The sequence below is a fragment of the Octopus sinensis genome, linkage group LG12 (assembly GCF_006345805.1).
Source record: "Octopus sinensis linkage group LG12, ASM634580v1, whole genome shotgun sequence".
Taxonomy (NCBI): Eukaryota; Metazoa; Mollusca; class Cephalopoda; order Octopoda; family Octopodidae; genus Octopus; species Octopus sinensis.
The window spans coordinates 44440894-44458393 of record NC_043008.1 but is presented as its reverse complement, the minus strand read 5'-3'; positions in this window follow the sequence as shown (position 1 = coordinate 44458393).

The window sequence follows — 17500 nt, the reverse complement described above, 5'->3', positions numbered from 1 at the left end:
AAAATCCGAAGATTAAATTTTATTTTTACATACAAAATTTAGAGGAGTGACCACAAAAGTGGACAGCCTACATGCTAGATATAGACATCAAATCGCCATTTTCCACGAAGAATGTGTTCTCAAGAATACAGCTATTTTTCTCAAGAACACATTTAGTTTTACACTTTGGCTTTTTGCTGAGATTTTTCTTGAGAACACATTCTTTGTGGAAAATGGCGATTTGACGTCTATATCTAGCACTTTTAGTGGTCTGTCCTCTAAATTTTGTATATATATATATATATATATGCATATCTGTATGTGCATGTGTGAAGAGAGACGCTCGCAAACATACATATACGCATACATACACACTCACCCACTGATTTATATATATATTAGTGATTTTTTTTATAGTGTCAATAGTGTTCCATAAATTACGAACGGGAACACGCAAAAAGACAGTTGAAATCGACTTTGGTAGAATCGCGTTCTGGAATATGGATATCTGTTGATTAGGATATAAAGAAAAAGTAAATAACGATTCCACATACCATGATACAATATTAGACGTAGCCAAAACCATGATATCCGTTGCCGTGGACATAATTTTCTTTTTTATATCAATGTTTTTATCCTTGAGTCTCTAGCCAAACTGAGGGAAAAGATTTTGCTTATCTAGCTTCGAGTAGTTCCATATTCTTCAATAATAATAAGAGCTAGATTATGAATTGACATATTCTTGCAATGTACGGAATATATCCTGGATGATGTATTATTTGATTTATAGTGTTTATAATCAACAGTGGCATAAATAAAAGTGTCCAGGGTAGGGGCAGTGACTTTGGGTTACTGAGATTTGCCTACAAAAAACCAAAATAATAATCCCAAACTATTTTCTAAAAAAAATGTTTCTAAAGAATATTTTCTAGCAATATAAAAATAAACGTTCTAAAGACATCGCTGGAGTCGCTTTGTGTTTGCACAACTAGATAGAAACAGCTGCCAAATTACCCTTAAATTGTAAGCAACTGTACTGAAAGGTAAGTGGTAATTTCGGCAATGTAGTCTTAGGCTTTCAATGCCCAAATGAAAAATAAGTTATTGTGTGAATTTTCAGAAAATATGAACGGTAAAAACATAGTTGGAATCACTGTGTATTTGTAAACCTGATACGAATAGCTGCCGATATTGAAAAGCGACAGGCATATGTGACATTGTGTTCCTTTATATATGAAACCCAAGTGATAAAAAAAAAGACAGGATTGTCACTTATGGAATTTTTTTCAAAATAACCAATACTAAAGCTATCGTGGGACAATCCATTTACTACACAACCGGATCGTAAGAGCTGGCTAATTTCCCGTCATAATAAAAGGCGATGGTCATATTTGACAATGCTCTAGATATTAAAAACCTGAATGAAATAAATTGGGTTTGTCAGAATTTTCTAAATTTTCTGAAAACAAATCTAAAGTCAGAGAGGAATAGGTGCCGAATTTCCCTTACGTATCTTATTACGATACTGACATATTCGAAAACACACATATAAAGCACAAATAAAAAAAAAATGGAATTTTTTGATAGTAGCCAATGTTGAAGCTACTACAAGATTCGGTGCATTTTTAAAAACCCTTACAGAATTTTGCTGCAGAATATTTGCTACATGACACACTGTAATATCAACAAGAGAGGAGCATATTCGGCAATGAAATCTGATACACACAAAACACGAGAGAAAGACGGCTGGATTGTCGCAGCTGGAATATTCTGAAATGCCAATGTTAAGTCTGTTTCTTTTTCTCTTTATGAGTAAAACACACATAAGAATAGTTGAAGTTTGTCCCTCCAGCAGTATGCGATTCACTTTCATTTTGACATTCATCGATGCCTAAACGACATATCCTTAACTCTTACGAGGACCTGCGTATATATTTATATTTATATACAAATAATAATAATAATAATAATAATAATAATAATAATAATAATAATATACGTATATACGCACAAACACTCATACATTTATTTATAATTTCTACAGTAACTCTTATAAACTGACAAGATGAGCCAGCTTAACCCTAGGCACGGGGTAAAAGCTACTGACGAGCATTAATCAAATGCGAAATCACTGGTGATCTAGATATGCCCTCGGAAGATGTAGGGAGCTGTCCTCCCTTGTCAGTCATAAGATAAGTGCTTTATCGAGGTTAGGATTTTTTTGGCTCTTATTTCTAGCAATGCTCGTACTAACTGGTACCCTCAGTCACTTTAGTGACAGCTGTAGTTCTTTCGGTTGTATATTGCGAATAAACCACATTTATTACACACGCATACACACACATGTATGTATGCATATATACATAAAAATATATGTATACACATATATGTATGGATATGTGTGTACTAGTGCGTGCTTGTGCCTATGAATGTATATACACTTAAATAAATAATTTACTTGTCCTGTACACCTGCACACATACATATATATATATATATACATAGTTGTGTGTGTATGTGTGTAAATGACTACGCGTATATAAATCATACATTCATACACACACACACACACACACACAAACGGACAGGTACATATATGCACAGGTGAATCACTGATATATTCTCAATACTTTCGATTGTCCTTGTGTATGTTCTGCATTATTGAAGAGTCTTGATGTCCGTCTAGACAGAAAAATACCTTCGTATTAGTCTGTCTGAATTCAAAGAAGGATAAGATTTACGTTTATGTTCGCTATTGTCGGTAATAATTCTAACAAGTTTCAACTTGGTTGCCATAGTTACCGTTTGATTACAATATTGCGACTTAAAATGTTTATCTATATATATATCCTAGCAGTATCGCCCGGCGTTGCTCGAGTTTGTTTCGATCCTTTAGAATTGGAATTTTTGAAAAGTAAAAGGTTTGCATCATGTAGCTTGTTATTCTCTTTAAGAGAACATTTTTATGGTTGAAATACACCGAAAAATGCCGACACAGCAGATGGAAAATCATAAAAAAAATAGCGATTTTCCATAGAAAAAAAGCACCTTTTTGATGTAAGGAATTTTTGGTGTTAACATGGTCCGATTTGAATTTTTTCTCCTACTGAAGGAAGAGCAAGCCTTCGTCTATCCTACTCTCAATTTTGATCAACTTGCGCCGCAGGATCTCGGAGGAAACACATGCTAGTATACACAAGCACATGCATACATGCATTTATGTGTGTGTGTGTGTGTGCGTCTGTGTGTGTGTGTGTGTGTGTATGTGTGTGTGTGTGTCTGGAATGATTATTATGAAGCATTCTCTAGAATATATTGTATAAAGCATCGTGGGTAGGGCCAGAACAATGCGAAGTAAATCCAAGGCAAATCACAAGAAAGCAAATATGCCAATTAATGTATACAATATTTCGGGGTTGTGACCCCATTTTCAAGAAATTTTACAAATGTTGCCAATGTGAGTATTTGTGCGTTTACACACATGCACGTCAGCAACATTCGTTAAATTCTTGAGGATGGGGTCATAACCCTGAAATATTGAATAGAAGTTAAGTCTACATTAATTCATATATTCGTTTTCTTATGATTTGCTTTGCATTTACTTGGCATTGTTCTGGCCTTACCCACGAACCTTTATAGAATATATATGTATGTATGTGTGTATATATATATATACACTTACACGCACACCCACATACACACACATATATATATGTTTGTATATATATATATACATATATATATGTATATATATGTATATATATGTATATATATGATATATATAATATATATATATATATATATATACATATATATATATATATATATATATATATATATATATATATATATATGTATATATATATATATATATATACGTTTAAATATTTGTTGCGCAAGATTTTTTATGTGAAGTCGTGTGTTGAAACAGATATTGGCTAAACTGGCAATATGACCATCCCAAATATAACATTATATATATATATATATATTATATATATATATACGTATATATATATAATATATATATATATAGTATATATATATATATATATATATATATATATATATATATATATACGTATATATATATTATATATATATATATATATATATACATACATATATATGCATATGTACTTACATACATACGTACACACATACATACATTTTACATATATGCATATATGTATATATACAAATGTACATATGTGTGTGTGTGTATAAGAGGGAGACAGATGGATAAAAAGAGAGAGAGAGAGAGAGAGAGAGAGAGAGAGGAGTGATAAATCAGTCCGAAATGGTGTTCAATGATAAGTGAGCTCAACTAGAGTTGAGCCAGCGTTCAACAACAGGAAGAGAAGAAGCAACGTCAAAAACAATCTCACGTTCATTTGAATATTAATGAGGTTGACAAAATTTATTATGCCAAAGCAACAATAAATTCAACGTTGTACTTCACATGGTTGTTGCAGTGTGAGGTCGTCGATCAAATATGGCGGCGGCTCTATTATTTGTATGGATTTATCTAAATGGGAATGGGTCGTGTCCAGCTGTGACATAATACATGTACAATGCTGTCATTATACTTTTGTTGAGAGGAGACACTAGGCAGTATCACTCATGTCATATACATATACATACAGAAACACACACGCACATATATATATATGCATATATATATGTAATATATATATATATATATATATATATATATATATATATATATACATAATATATATATATATGGATATATATATATACATATATATATATATATATATATATATATATATATATGCCTGTGTGTGTGAGTATATATAAGGATATGTATATACATATGTTTATGGGGATAATGCTTTGAAATATATACCAGCATATTTATGAGGTTGACCTAAGCAAAAACGGTGTTAGTGGTAATGGCTGTGGTGGTGTTTATGTTGGTGTTGTTGTTGGTGGTTGTGGTGGCTGTGGTGGTTGTGGTGGTTTGGTGGCTGTGGTGGTGGTTGTGTTGTTGTTGTGTTGGTGGTGGTGGTGGCGCTGGTGGCCACGGTGCTGGTGGTGGTGGTTTCTGTCCATATTTTGCCCGAGTGCGGCAAAGTTATAAAAGATGTTGGAACACTAAACTTCTCTACCTGATTCTGTACTTTGAAGTATATTTTAAATTTTGTACTCCTTTTAAACCGTCCGAATGAAATTCGGGCTTGCTTTTGGCTGCTGCTTCTAACAAATTGTGTGATATCATATAAGTTACGTCGATGGCTCATGCCCCACCACTAATGCTCACTCGCTCAGTGAACGCTGTAGAGATTTTTCTTCTTTCTCTTTTGTTTTTTCTAATCTGGGATCAATTTTATAGCGGTTTCCCAAGTTAAGCATTCTAATTGTATATCTTTTTCCCCGAGTCTTCGTAAATATAACATTTTGGATTTCAGATTAAGCTAAATGAATTCCAATTATTCTATAATACATAATAGTATGACTTAAACACGACGTTGAACCCGAACGTGTACAATACATTCTTACATTGCAATGGGGTTTCAATCCCTTGACGGAACCGTATCAGCCCCGTTAGTATATTTTAGTTTTTGGTGGAGCCTGCGTTAGTGTTGGTGGAATCCCTTACACTACAAGACTGTCAACAGCTGATTTCTACAAGAAAGGGAGAAATTCACGCAGACGGGAAGAAAGAGGATAGAGATGTGTCGACCATAGTAGAGTAAGTGTACTTTATTTATCGTCCCCGTACGAATGAAAGACAAAAATGGCCTGAGCTGGATTTGAACAACCAGCCTGAAAAGCAATACATTTATGTTCTAAGGATTCTGTCAAGAATTTGTACTGAAACGTTCCTGGCTTCGGGGTAAAAGAGAATACAGGAAGATGAGTTAATTGTGATTTTATTCTACATATTCCCTTCTCAGATTCATACCCATATTGCAAAGATACTTCAGTTTTTCTAAGCCCTGTACTAGAACAAGGATGGATAGGCCGCCAACCAGGCTTTTCGCGATATCCTTGAAACCAAGAACTTTTCAATTACCTCTTCTGTACATGTGTGTGTGTGCAAATACGAGCTGGATGCAGACAGTTCCTGGGTTTGGGTAAAACAAAATACAGGGGGAGCAGTTAATTATGATATTCCGCACTCGGATTAACATACTTATTGCAGCGATCCTTCAGTTTTTCTAAGTCTCGTAAAAGTACTCGGAATGTTGGGCTTCGAACCAGGCCTTTCGCCAGACCCTTAAAGCTAGGACATTTTCAGCAAACCCTCGTATATTTTGTGTAGCAAATGGTTCATTCTGTAAGTGCATTTTTAAAGATTTTCTGACTCCAGCTTAAAAGAAATCTTCTTAGTGGTCTGTCGATCTCATAGAAAGAGCGATTATGATGTGTATATCAAGTACAGTCAAAGTATTCAAAATAGAACGACACAATCGATAATGTAGTCCTAGATAGGCAATGCCGGATCGATAGGTTAGCAGGATCATCACGTATGGAATATTTTTGATATCAGATTTCCTTAAAGATAGATGACTTGGAGCAAAACATCAACAACAATTACAAGAACTACAGATATTTGAGCCAAAGTGACAGTCAGTACAGGATCAATCGAAATCTATCTATCTATAATATATATATGAAACCATCAAATCATCCGCAAGTCAGATTTTGGTGTCTTACTAAAATAAAAATGACACACTGAACACCGAAGTCTTGCAAAACAATAACAACTTTTGGGATGGTCTCGAGCGAAATGTCTTTGATATGTTAACTTAAACAGATCTGACACAAACGGCTAAACAGCACAAACAACGTCGTCGCCATTATCCTCATCGTCATCATCATCATCATCATCGTCGTCGTCGTCGTTGTCATCATCATCATCATCATCAACATCGTCGACGACGACAACAACAACGTCTAGTTCCGGTAGTAATTTTCCTTCCTTATACTGACATCAGGCCTAAGTTTTTTCCACGAAAAGAAAACAGACAACGAACTCGAAACAACCCATACATTGTTTTCAATTGCATAGTTTCCTGGAAACGAATAATAATAATAATAATAATAATAATAATAATAATAATAATAATAATAATAATAATTTTTAAATTGTAACTGAGGAACAAAATATCACACAGTTTGCAGTAAAGGATAATGTCAGTTGATGGAATAGATAATAGATACCGGGTTTGTCTTTCCTCCACAGATATAAAAATAACAGATTAACTTTTATATGGATAAAATTTCAACCCAGAGCACGCAGGAAATATTGCTACCTGAAGAAAGGTATTTAGAGTTAAGTGAATTTCTTCTAATTCATTAGAATATTCGGTAAACAAACAGAGGAAATGACATTTTGTTTTGCAGAAATGGAAGCGTTTTTGCATAATTTTCCTTCGAGAAAAAAGTGAACATATTCATTACAAAGAAGATATTTGTACCTCATCAACCAAAGTGAATTTATATACAAGCAAACACCAAAATTCCGGGGAACGGTGGTAATGAGCGTGCATGATAAACTGAATAATTTGAAAACCGTACGCATCACAGGTGTATCGCGTTATGTCGGTAAGGCGTCTACTGAAATGGAAACGGTTCTAGAATCGCTTGTCAAATATTTTCAAGCCTCAAAATCTGGCAAAAATTCAATGATGTATTTTCTGTCTGGAACTAGAATTCTGTTCTATATTTAAGAAAAAAAAAGGGAAGAGAATAGATTTCGGAATATAATTAAACTTCCGGTTAAAATAGTATATGCAAGCAAACTTGAGCCGGATAGATACATATAGTAATGTACAAAAATTACAGATATAGACATACACAGAAACTTCCGAACAAACAATCAGCTAACACATACATACACTTCCGCGCATACGAGGGGCTGCTGAAAAGTTTCTGGTATTATGGGTGTCGCAGCCAGGTTGGAAGCCCAATTTTCCGAGTTCTTTTATAGGGTTTAGAAATACCAAGTGGCCGAAGCAATAAGTGTGTGAATCTGAGATTGGAATATGTCGAATAAAATCATAATTAACTGATCCGGTTGTATTACTTTTACCCAAGGCCGGAAAATTTTCAGCGATCCACACACAGACACACACACACATATGTATGGTCCAGTACACAATGTTAGATGAGTATAGTGAGTAAAGAGTGGTTACAGAAAAAACAGAGATGACACTGGGATGAAATAAAGGTTATGTAATGAACCTCATTAGCTTACAGCTGTTTCGGCGTTAAGATGTGATGGACTCTTAGCTGTGTACCTGGATAATTTGCTATAGCTTTATCAGGGCCTTGAATATGGGAAAATTATATTTTCAGAACATACACGCGTTATGAGTGAGAAAGTTAATGCTGATGGCTATGGAAATGTCTGTCATAAAGTATTAAACATGTATGCAAATATATGCATGCACTTACAACAGAATATATATATATATATATATATACATATATATATATATATAAATACAAAAATACACTGCTGTTGATGTTGAAATTACAATGAAGGAGCACTGGATACAGGCTAGAAACCGGTTCTTTCTCTATTCGCAAAAAATCTTGAAATATACTGAATAATGACACATCTAAAAGATTACAGAGAAAGACAGTGATAGCGACAGAGGCAGACATTAATCTGTATATTGTAATCAAAGCAAATGAGTCATTGAAAGCATCCTAAAAATGGGGCCATCGTGCCGAGATAGCGTCTATAATAGAAGAATAATGTTAAAAAACACAGGAATATGTCGGTAGCGCAAGAAAATTGTTCCGCAATCATGGTAGCACTTCGAAATATTTACCAATGACCGTCGCCGCAAGGTAGAGAGTTGATGTAAGAGTAAAGCAGAGGCGGAGATATGGCGATAATGATCCAAATAAACAAATAAAAGTTGCCTGGGTTAGTTATATAAAAAGAGATTAAGCAAAGACTGCAAACTTTCACACGATGAACATTTAAGTATTAATATATGGGCACTTATATATTAAGATAGCGAAATTATGTAGTGTACAAAAGTAAAGAAAATTAAAGAGGAGAACGTATGGCGTTACAATCTCAACAGCTGTTTCTGTTGGCTCGGTCTTACTTCCTAATGTTGGCCGATGTAGTTCACAAAAATGTGCAACCAGTCATGGAAGCACATGAATATTGAGCATATCTGAGTTCCGTCCTCCGAGTGGAGAGATAAAAATGTTTAATAGGACAAAGTTTTGGTCCGATAAGAATATATCATACCTATTGCATGTGACACTGGGTTCAATAGCAATATTTAGTCGTATTTTTATTCATAATTATATTCATGTATAGACTTACCGGCTTTGTTGAAACGCTCGTAACTAAGGAATCAATGTAATGCAGAACATTTTATTCTTGAACTTAATATGTCATACTCCTCACCTAACTTATTATACTCGGAGTTTCACAATGGCTTCTTTTCAGGAAAAATATGCAATTCTATTCACGCTGTCAGCCAACAATTGTACTATACTGACTTAAGCCAGGCTCGCATTTATCTAAGACTCTTGCATATATATATATATATATATATATATATATATATATACAGAGAGTGAGAGAGAGGGCAATAAGAAAATGGAAGGGATCAATAGGTGGTATTCATCAACTTTTAGACATTATATTATGTAAATTTATTTATTTACTAAAATGACAATTACAACATTATACATACATGTATAACAAATGATGCTTCACATATATAAAATATAAAGACACTAGTCATTTCTAAAATATATAACATACAGGAATAGAAACTGGGAAAACAAATTTGTGAGTGTGTGCGTGTGTGCGTGTGTGTGTGTGTGTGTGATCGTGTGTGTGCCGCGCGCGTGTGTAAATGCTTGTTTTTATGAAACAAAGTCAGTAAGAAGGCCACAGAATGTGTGACGAAGAAAATTAGACTGGAGTATAAACTAAAATTTATATGAATAGACAGAAGAGCGAAGCTCAGTTAAATAGTGCGTGTGTTTAAGTGCGAAAAAATGGCCATTCCCGAGTATAACAACGATGCCATCGTGTCGTTCCTAAATATTGTTTGGTTTATGGTCAGATTCAAGACGTTCAAGATATTTCTTATTTCGTCTCAAAATGTTGCAACATTTCAGGATAAAATTAGTAAATATCTCAGTAAAGAGAAATTTTCTAAATTTTTTGAGTAAGCTTCTCTGAGAAATTTGAACTTTTATAGTAGAAAAAGGGAAGGTATAGTACAAGAAAACACATTAGCATTTGAAACCTGTTTGTTTGTTTGAGTATTTTGAACGAGATTTTAAGTTAAACGAAAACTACAGCTTGATATTTAAATGGAAGTGAAATGAAGTGAATGATTTCCTTTTATAGAATTCGGTGATAATAACCTTTCAGAATTTCTGTTCTTTGAGTTGATGTTTAGGATATTGTCTCATAAACGAAAAGATCTGCAAAGCGGATAAAGAAGATAGTTACAATGACATTCAACCATATTCATTATCATATGACAAAAGTTAGCAGATTCTGAGCTCCTTATAATATGCCAGGTGAAGAAACTTCTAGAAATGAAAATATTTGGTATTATGAGCTTTGAACAGAAAAACATAATGTTCAAAGCCCATAATTCCATAATTCTCCTGTAGAATTATATGCATCAGAAAATGGTGAGTTTATAGATTTTGATACGTCTGCCACCATTTTGTTTCAATCTGTGGCATTACTTATATCTGTGAACACACATTCTGAAATATACATACATATATACATGCATAGATGCATACATACACGCACACCCGCCTGCAACCACGCACACGCACACACTCATACACATACGCATGTACATATACATGCAATATACTAAAAAGGGTAACGATCCCGTTCGGTCATGAATGGCACGGAATTACAAGACTGTTCCTCACCGAGGCAAAAGTCTCGAGTCTGGGTAAAGGTTGGTTACGGAAAACCATCAGTCGCCCATGCAAACAAGGCCCCGTTTCTCCATGCCACCGATGTCATCGAAAGGAAAGGCAAACGCCGATACAGCTTAATACAGGTGACGACACAACTCATTTCTACAGGTGAGTGAAGTGGAGTAATATAAAATAAAGTGTGCCTTGCTGAAGAACACATCATACAGCCCGACCCGTAGATCGAATTCATCTCATGAAAGTCACAGCGAGATCTCATTGGGCATGCGACCGTGTGCTGCAAGCTGCCAGCGCGTCACACAACTAGTCTGGGAACTTTTAGATATATATATCAAACAGATCTCAGACTAGTTCCCAGATATATATATATATATATATATATAGTTGTATTGTATGTATGTATGTATGTATGTATGTATGTATGCATGTATATATATATATATATATATATAATATATATATAATATAATATATATATATATATATATATATATATATATATATATATATATATATATACAACAAATCTTGACAGCTGAGAAAATTCTTGTTTAAGAATAAACCCGTACTTTGTAAAATATAGGTTAGCCGCTCACATTAATATGAAGTTATGTTATTTATTTTGCAAGATTCTTGATGTGAAAGCGTGTATTGAAATAAATATGACTATACTTGGACATAGTCTTTATTCTTGCCAATTAAACACACGCACTATTTATTTGATATTCGCTTTACTTTTTATTCGTATCATAAGGGTAAAATGGATTTGTAAGTTAAGTATATTTATAAACGAACATTATTCTCCTCTACATAATAGGCGAGGTTGGTAACGCTCAATATAGTTACGTGTGTGTATGTGTACGCGCGTGTGTGTATATACACATAGAAGCATACTTGTATATCTTGCTTCCCTCCCTCTGTCTGCGAAGGTCACGAGTTCAAATGCCTCTCAAATAATTCCTCGGGGAAAATGTAAAACATTAAGATCATTTGTCTGTAGATTAATGCCTATATAAGCAATTTAAAAGTCTCTTCCTCGTCTTGCGCCAGAGGATTTTATCTGAATGAAAGAAATAGCATGGCGAACATTTGACATTAAAACAACGAAGTACAGCGTGAACTATCATTGATTTTCTTCGCAAATCACCGTTCATCTTCATTATCAAAGGACATAAAAGTCGAATTCTTTCTTACTATATCGCTAAATACGATGAGGAAAACGGAGTTCGTTCGTATATCTATTCCATCAGTATGTAGTGCCTTAAGGAATGTTTTGAAATTATGTTGACCTACATTACTTTAGATGATGCTAAGTAAAACAGATACGGTTGGTGATGAACGAAATGTCTTTCGATAAATAACAAAAGTGTGACATATATTCGTTGATACGAAGGTAGATAATTCCCCATTAAATATTCGAGTCACTTGCCAGGAGCGATTTTAAATTAGGTGAAAATAAATTCCTGTATAAAGACGTCTAGACAATCAAATAATTGCCTTTATTTATTCACTAATCAACCACAATACACAAACAGACATTTTATTTAACATTTTAAAAAATATTCCCGTAAGCATGTTGTTTTTTAAGGTCAAACGTTATCTTGAAAGATATCAAAATAAATGTTGAAACGTAAGAAAATAGAAAATAATAACATTTTCGTTTGTATTTTTTTTATAAAAAATTGTGATATTATTCCATATAAAGTCATATACATTGATTTTCACATATGTTCACTATGTAAGAGAAACATATCTATCTTGCTTAGAAATGTTTTTGTTTCCTCTGTAATATATACTCTGCTACTCTTTTCAGTCATTTGACTGTGGCCATGCTGGAGCACCACCTTTTCGTCGAGAAAATCGACCCCAGGACTTATTCTTTGTAAGCCTAGTAATTATTCTATCGGTCTCTTTTGCCGAACCGCTAAGTTGCGGGGGCGTAAACATACCAGCATCAGTTGTCAAGCGATGTTGGGGGGACAAACACAGACACACAAACATATACACATACACATACATATACATATATATACATATATACGACGGGCTTCTTTCAGTTTGCACCTACCAAATCCACTCACAAGGCTTTGGTCGGCCCGAGTCTATAGTAGAAGACACTTGCCCAAGGTGGTTGGTAAGCAAGCTACTCACCACACAGCCACTCCTACGCCTATACTCTATATCGTCAAAAATATATGCTTTATACGTCAAAGTACAGCTGGCATTATATACATTTATGTTGGTGTTTGTTTGTATACATATGTATACAATTGTTTTATATATATATATATATATATATATATATATATATATATATATATATACTCTTTACTCTTACTCTTTTACTTGTTTCAGTCATTTGACTGCAGCCATGCTGGAGCACCGCCTTTAGTCGAGCAAATCGACCCCGGGACTTATTCTTTGTAAGCCCAGTACTATTCTATCGGTCTCTTTGCTAAGTGACGGGGACGTAAACACACCAGCATCGGTTGTCAACACACACACACACATACACATATATATATACATATATACGACAGGCTTCTTTCAGTTTCCGTCTACCAAATCCACCCACAAGGCATTGGTCAGCCCGGCGCTATAGCAGAAGACACTTGCCCAAGATGCCACGCAGTGGGACTGAACCCGGAACCATGTGGTTGGTAGACAAGCTACTTACCACACATCCACTCCTGCATATATATATGTATGCATATGGCATATAGACTTACATACAACGCCACCTTGCCAGGCTTTCATGCTTCTATCGGAATGCACCAAGTTGAAAGAATTGAGAAAACTAAAACGTGGGGCTGAATTATGTTGTTTACTTTCGTCCATATTTTCCAATCTCTTAAACAAAATTCTCACCAAATAGCCTCGTGCGAATGTGTCATTTCCCATAGGAATGTTTTTTTTTTGTGTTCCATTGTGTATTTATATACGGTGATATTCAAACATGAAACAGATTTGAGTTGCAAAAATTTAAAATTTGAGACACTTCCTGTAAAAATTTTTTTAAATATTAAAGAAAACGTGACTGAATGTCTACAATCTCTTTACTGAAATGTTATTTACCTAGCTATATATATATATATATATATATATATATATATATATATATATATATATATATATATAGTAATAATGAAAGAGCCATACGTGTAAATAGATAACTACTGTTATATAGCCAAACATTCACACTTTCAAATGTATATAAATAAATTTGTATATAGGCTTACATATATATATATATATGTAATAATGCAGAGAAGTACGCTTATACATTCTTATGTTTCGTATGTATAATCCATACACACTTGTTTGCATTTCTATATCAATACACCTTTACATGACCATATATACAAATATAGATACACAAACTACATATATATATACATATACAGGCAGACACACTCACTCTCCTTCCTTCCCCCTCTCTCTCTCTCTCTCTGTGACACGTACATGTGCATATACATACATACATACATACATACATATATATATATATGTATATATATATGTACATATATATTAGATATATATATACATGTACATATATATATATATATGTGTAACATATACGTACACACATATATATATATATTGAAGCGTAGTTGTAGTTGAGTGATAAAACGTTCACTTTCCAAGCACATGTCTCCGGTTCAGTTTCACTGTGTGCTACCTTGGGCCTTAAGTGTCTTCTACTATATATATATATATATATATATATAAATGTATATATATATATGCACAACATATGAGTGTGTGTGTCGTGTGTGTGGGTGTGTGAGTTTGTATTCCTATATATAAACATACATATACATGTCATGATTCTGAAAAGATTATGTATATGGTGTATGTGCAATTGCGTGTTTGTTTGTTCCCGCGTGTGTGAGTGCGTGTATGCGTGTATCTGTGTCTGCGTCTGTGTGTATATAAATATACAGAAACTCAGAAAGTTTTCTCCTCGTCGTCAGATCAATATTATTTCCACACACAGGAACGTAGTTAAATCTACACAACTGCAAATTCAAACATCGAAGAGTTTTTCCGTCGATACTTATAATGTAGACAATCGACTCCTTATACTTCCGAAGACGTCGACAGAATATTTTTCTTATGGTTTCCAACTTCCGAATCATCCATGTTGTAAATATTCCTGTCTTAATTCTAGCGAGATTTTTTTTCGTATTCTGTATATTTTTTTTATTTTGCTTTCCACATACTTTATACCGTTTTTACTTACAAATGGCTTTTACCAAATTATCTCCCTTCATGGATGGATGGAAGCACTCCGTCGGTTACGACGACGAGGGTCCCGGTTGATCCGAATCAACGGAACAGCCTGCTCGTGAAATTAACGTGTAAGTGGCTGAGCACTCCACAGACACGTGCACGCTTAACGTAGTTCTCGGGGATATTCAGCGTGACACAGAGAGTGACAAGGCCGGCCCTTTGAAATACAGGTACAACAGAAACAGGAAGTAAGAGTGAGAGAAAGTTGTGGTGAAAGAGTACAGCAGAGATCACCACCATCCCCTGCCGGAGCCTCGTGGAGCTTTAGGTGTTTTCGCTCAATAAACACTCACAACGCCCGGTCTGGGAATCGAAACCGCGATCCTACGACCGCGAGTCCGCTGCCCTAACCAGTGGGCCATTGCGCCTCCACATCTCCCTTCATAATGACCCATTAAATCGGTTGGTCGGTGGTACATGTATTTCTATATCAACAAATCCAGTAATCTTCAACTCTCTTTGTTTCTGTAGATGCACAATATAGTCATTACCTTTTTTTTTTTATAGAAATGGTGTTTCAAAATCGAGAGATCGTGTATATTCTTATTAAGATTTTAAATTAAAATTACGTTCATCACGATTATCTTTTCATTACTTCCGGTGCCAATTTTACTTACTCCAACACATCTTCCAAAACACTTTCGCCTTGCACCAGAATTTAGAAATTCTTATTTGGTCTGGTTACAATAAACCGTAAAATTAATAAAACAATCTGTCTGTTAACTGGTTAAATGTTTAACTACTTGACTAACTGCAATAAAAGAAGTGAAATACACTCAGTGCCTGAGTTTTCATTTCCATGATGACCCTCCCAATATACAACAAAATCTACCTCAACACATGGTTTCACATGAAGCATCTTGGAAGCCAGATATAAAACAACAATACTTACAATGCTTCTAAATCTCTTTTGAACGAATTAACTCTGTTTTGATTTATGCAACCTTGTATTTGACAGGCGGGAATAGTAACTGGGTAATTAATTTTAATGTGCAGCATTCATTAACATATCATAATGTTTAATTAATTGTATATTATATCTAGAACTGGATCTCACTCCTCGTCAATGTTAACTGATTCCCATTAGGTGTCTGAACTGTATCACAGTGTCATATAAATGCTGGCATTTACCTACATTTCGGATATGAATCAAGTCGCTATTTTCAATATTTGTAAGGCATGTCTCTCTGTCAATCAGATATTGATTATTTTCTGGGCGGGAACAATAAAACTCATTTACGAATAACGTAAATAATAAGTAAAAATACGTTCATATATTTGTTTTGGAAGATTTTTTATGTGAAATCGTGTGTTGAAACAGATACTGTTGTATTTCGGAATGGTCATTTCGCCAGTGTAGCCAATAAAAACACACGCACTATATATTTGGTGTTACTTTGCTTCAGTGTTATTTATTTTTTACATTAATTTTAATCTTATTTCCGCCAGAGTTCTTTCGTCAAAGGACCGCATCAGAGGTTTTTGCTTTCTTCTTTCTTATTTGTGTGTTTCTCCTTACTAACCGTCAGCCATTTTGTATTTCTATTGTGTGGTGGGGGAAGTGCCTGTAATATTTGTATCTTCTGTTTATATACGTTCGTGTAATTTGTTTTTTGTTTTTGTTTATTTTTATTTCGTTCATGTGTTTACACCTAATTGTTGTTATTATTTTTTTAAAAATAAAACAAAAACAAATTTTCTTACAATCCATCCCCTTTGAAATAATTATTTATAATGTATGCACAAGGCCATCAGTTTTAAATGAAGGGTGTTAGTCGATATCATTGATCCCGTGTTTGACTTGTACTTTATTGACCACATAGGATGTTCACTTCAGGAGAATTTGAACTCAGGACGAAAATCCCGAAACAAAAGAGGCAAATCATTCTTTCCTTGAAACGTTTATTTGACCTCCAAGGAATTTGAACGTGAAACATTTCGGAAGAGATGTCCTCGAACACTTTGCGGACACTCTGCACTTCGTTAACTTCATTTCAAATTTTGGCACAAGGCCATCACTTTCGGAAAGTGAGGGCAGGCATATTATATATTTCTTTACTACCCACAAGAGGCTAAACAGACGAGACAAACAAGGACAGACAAAGGGATTAAGTCGATTATATCGACTCCAGTGCGTAACTGGATCTTAATTTATCGACCCGAAAGGATGTAAGGCAAAGTCGACCTCGGCGGAATTTGAACCCAGAACGTAACGGCAGACGAAATACGTGTTTCTTTATTACCCACAAGGGGCTAAACACAGACAGGACAAACAAGGACAGACAAAGGGATTAACTCG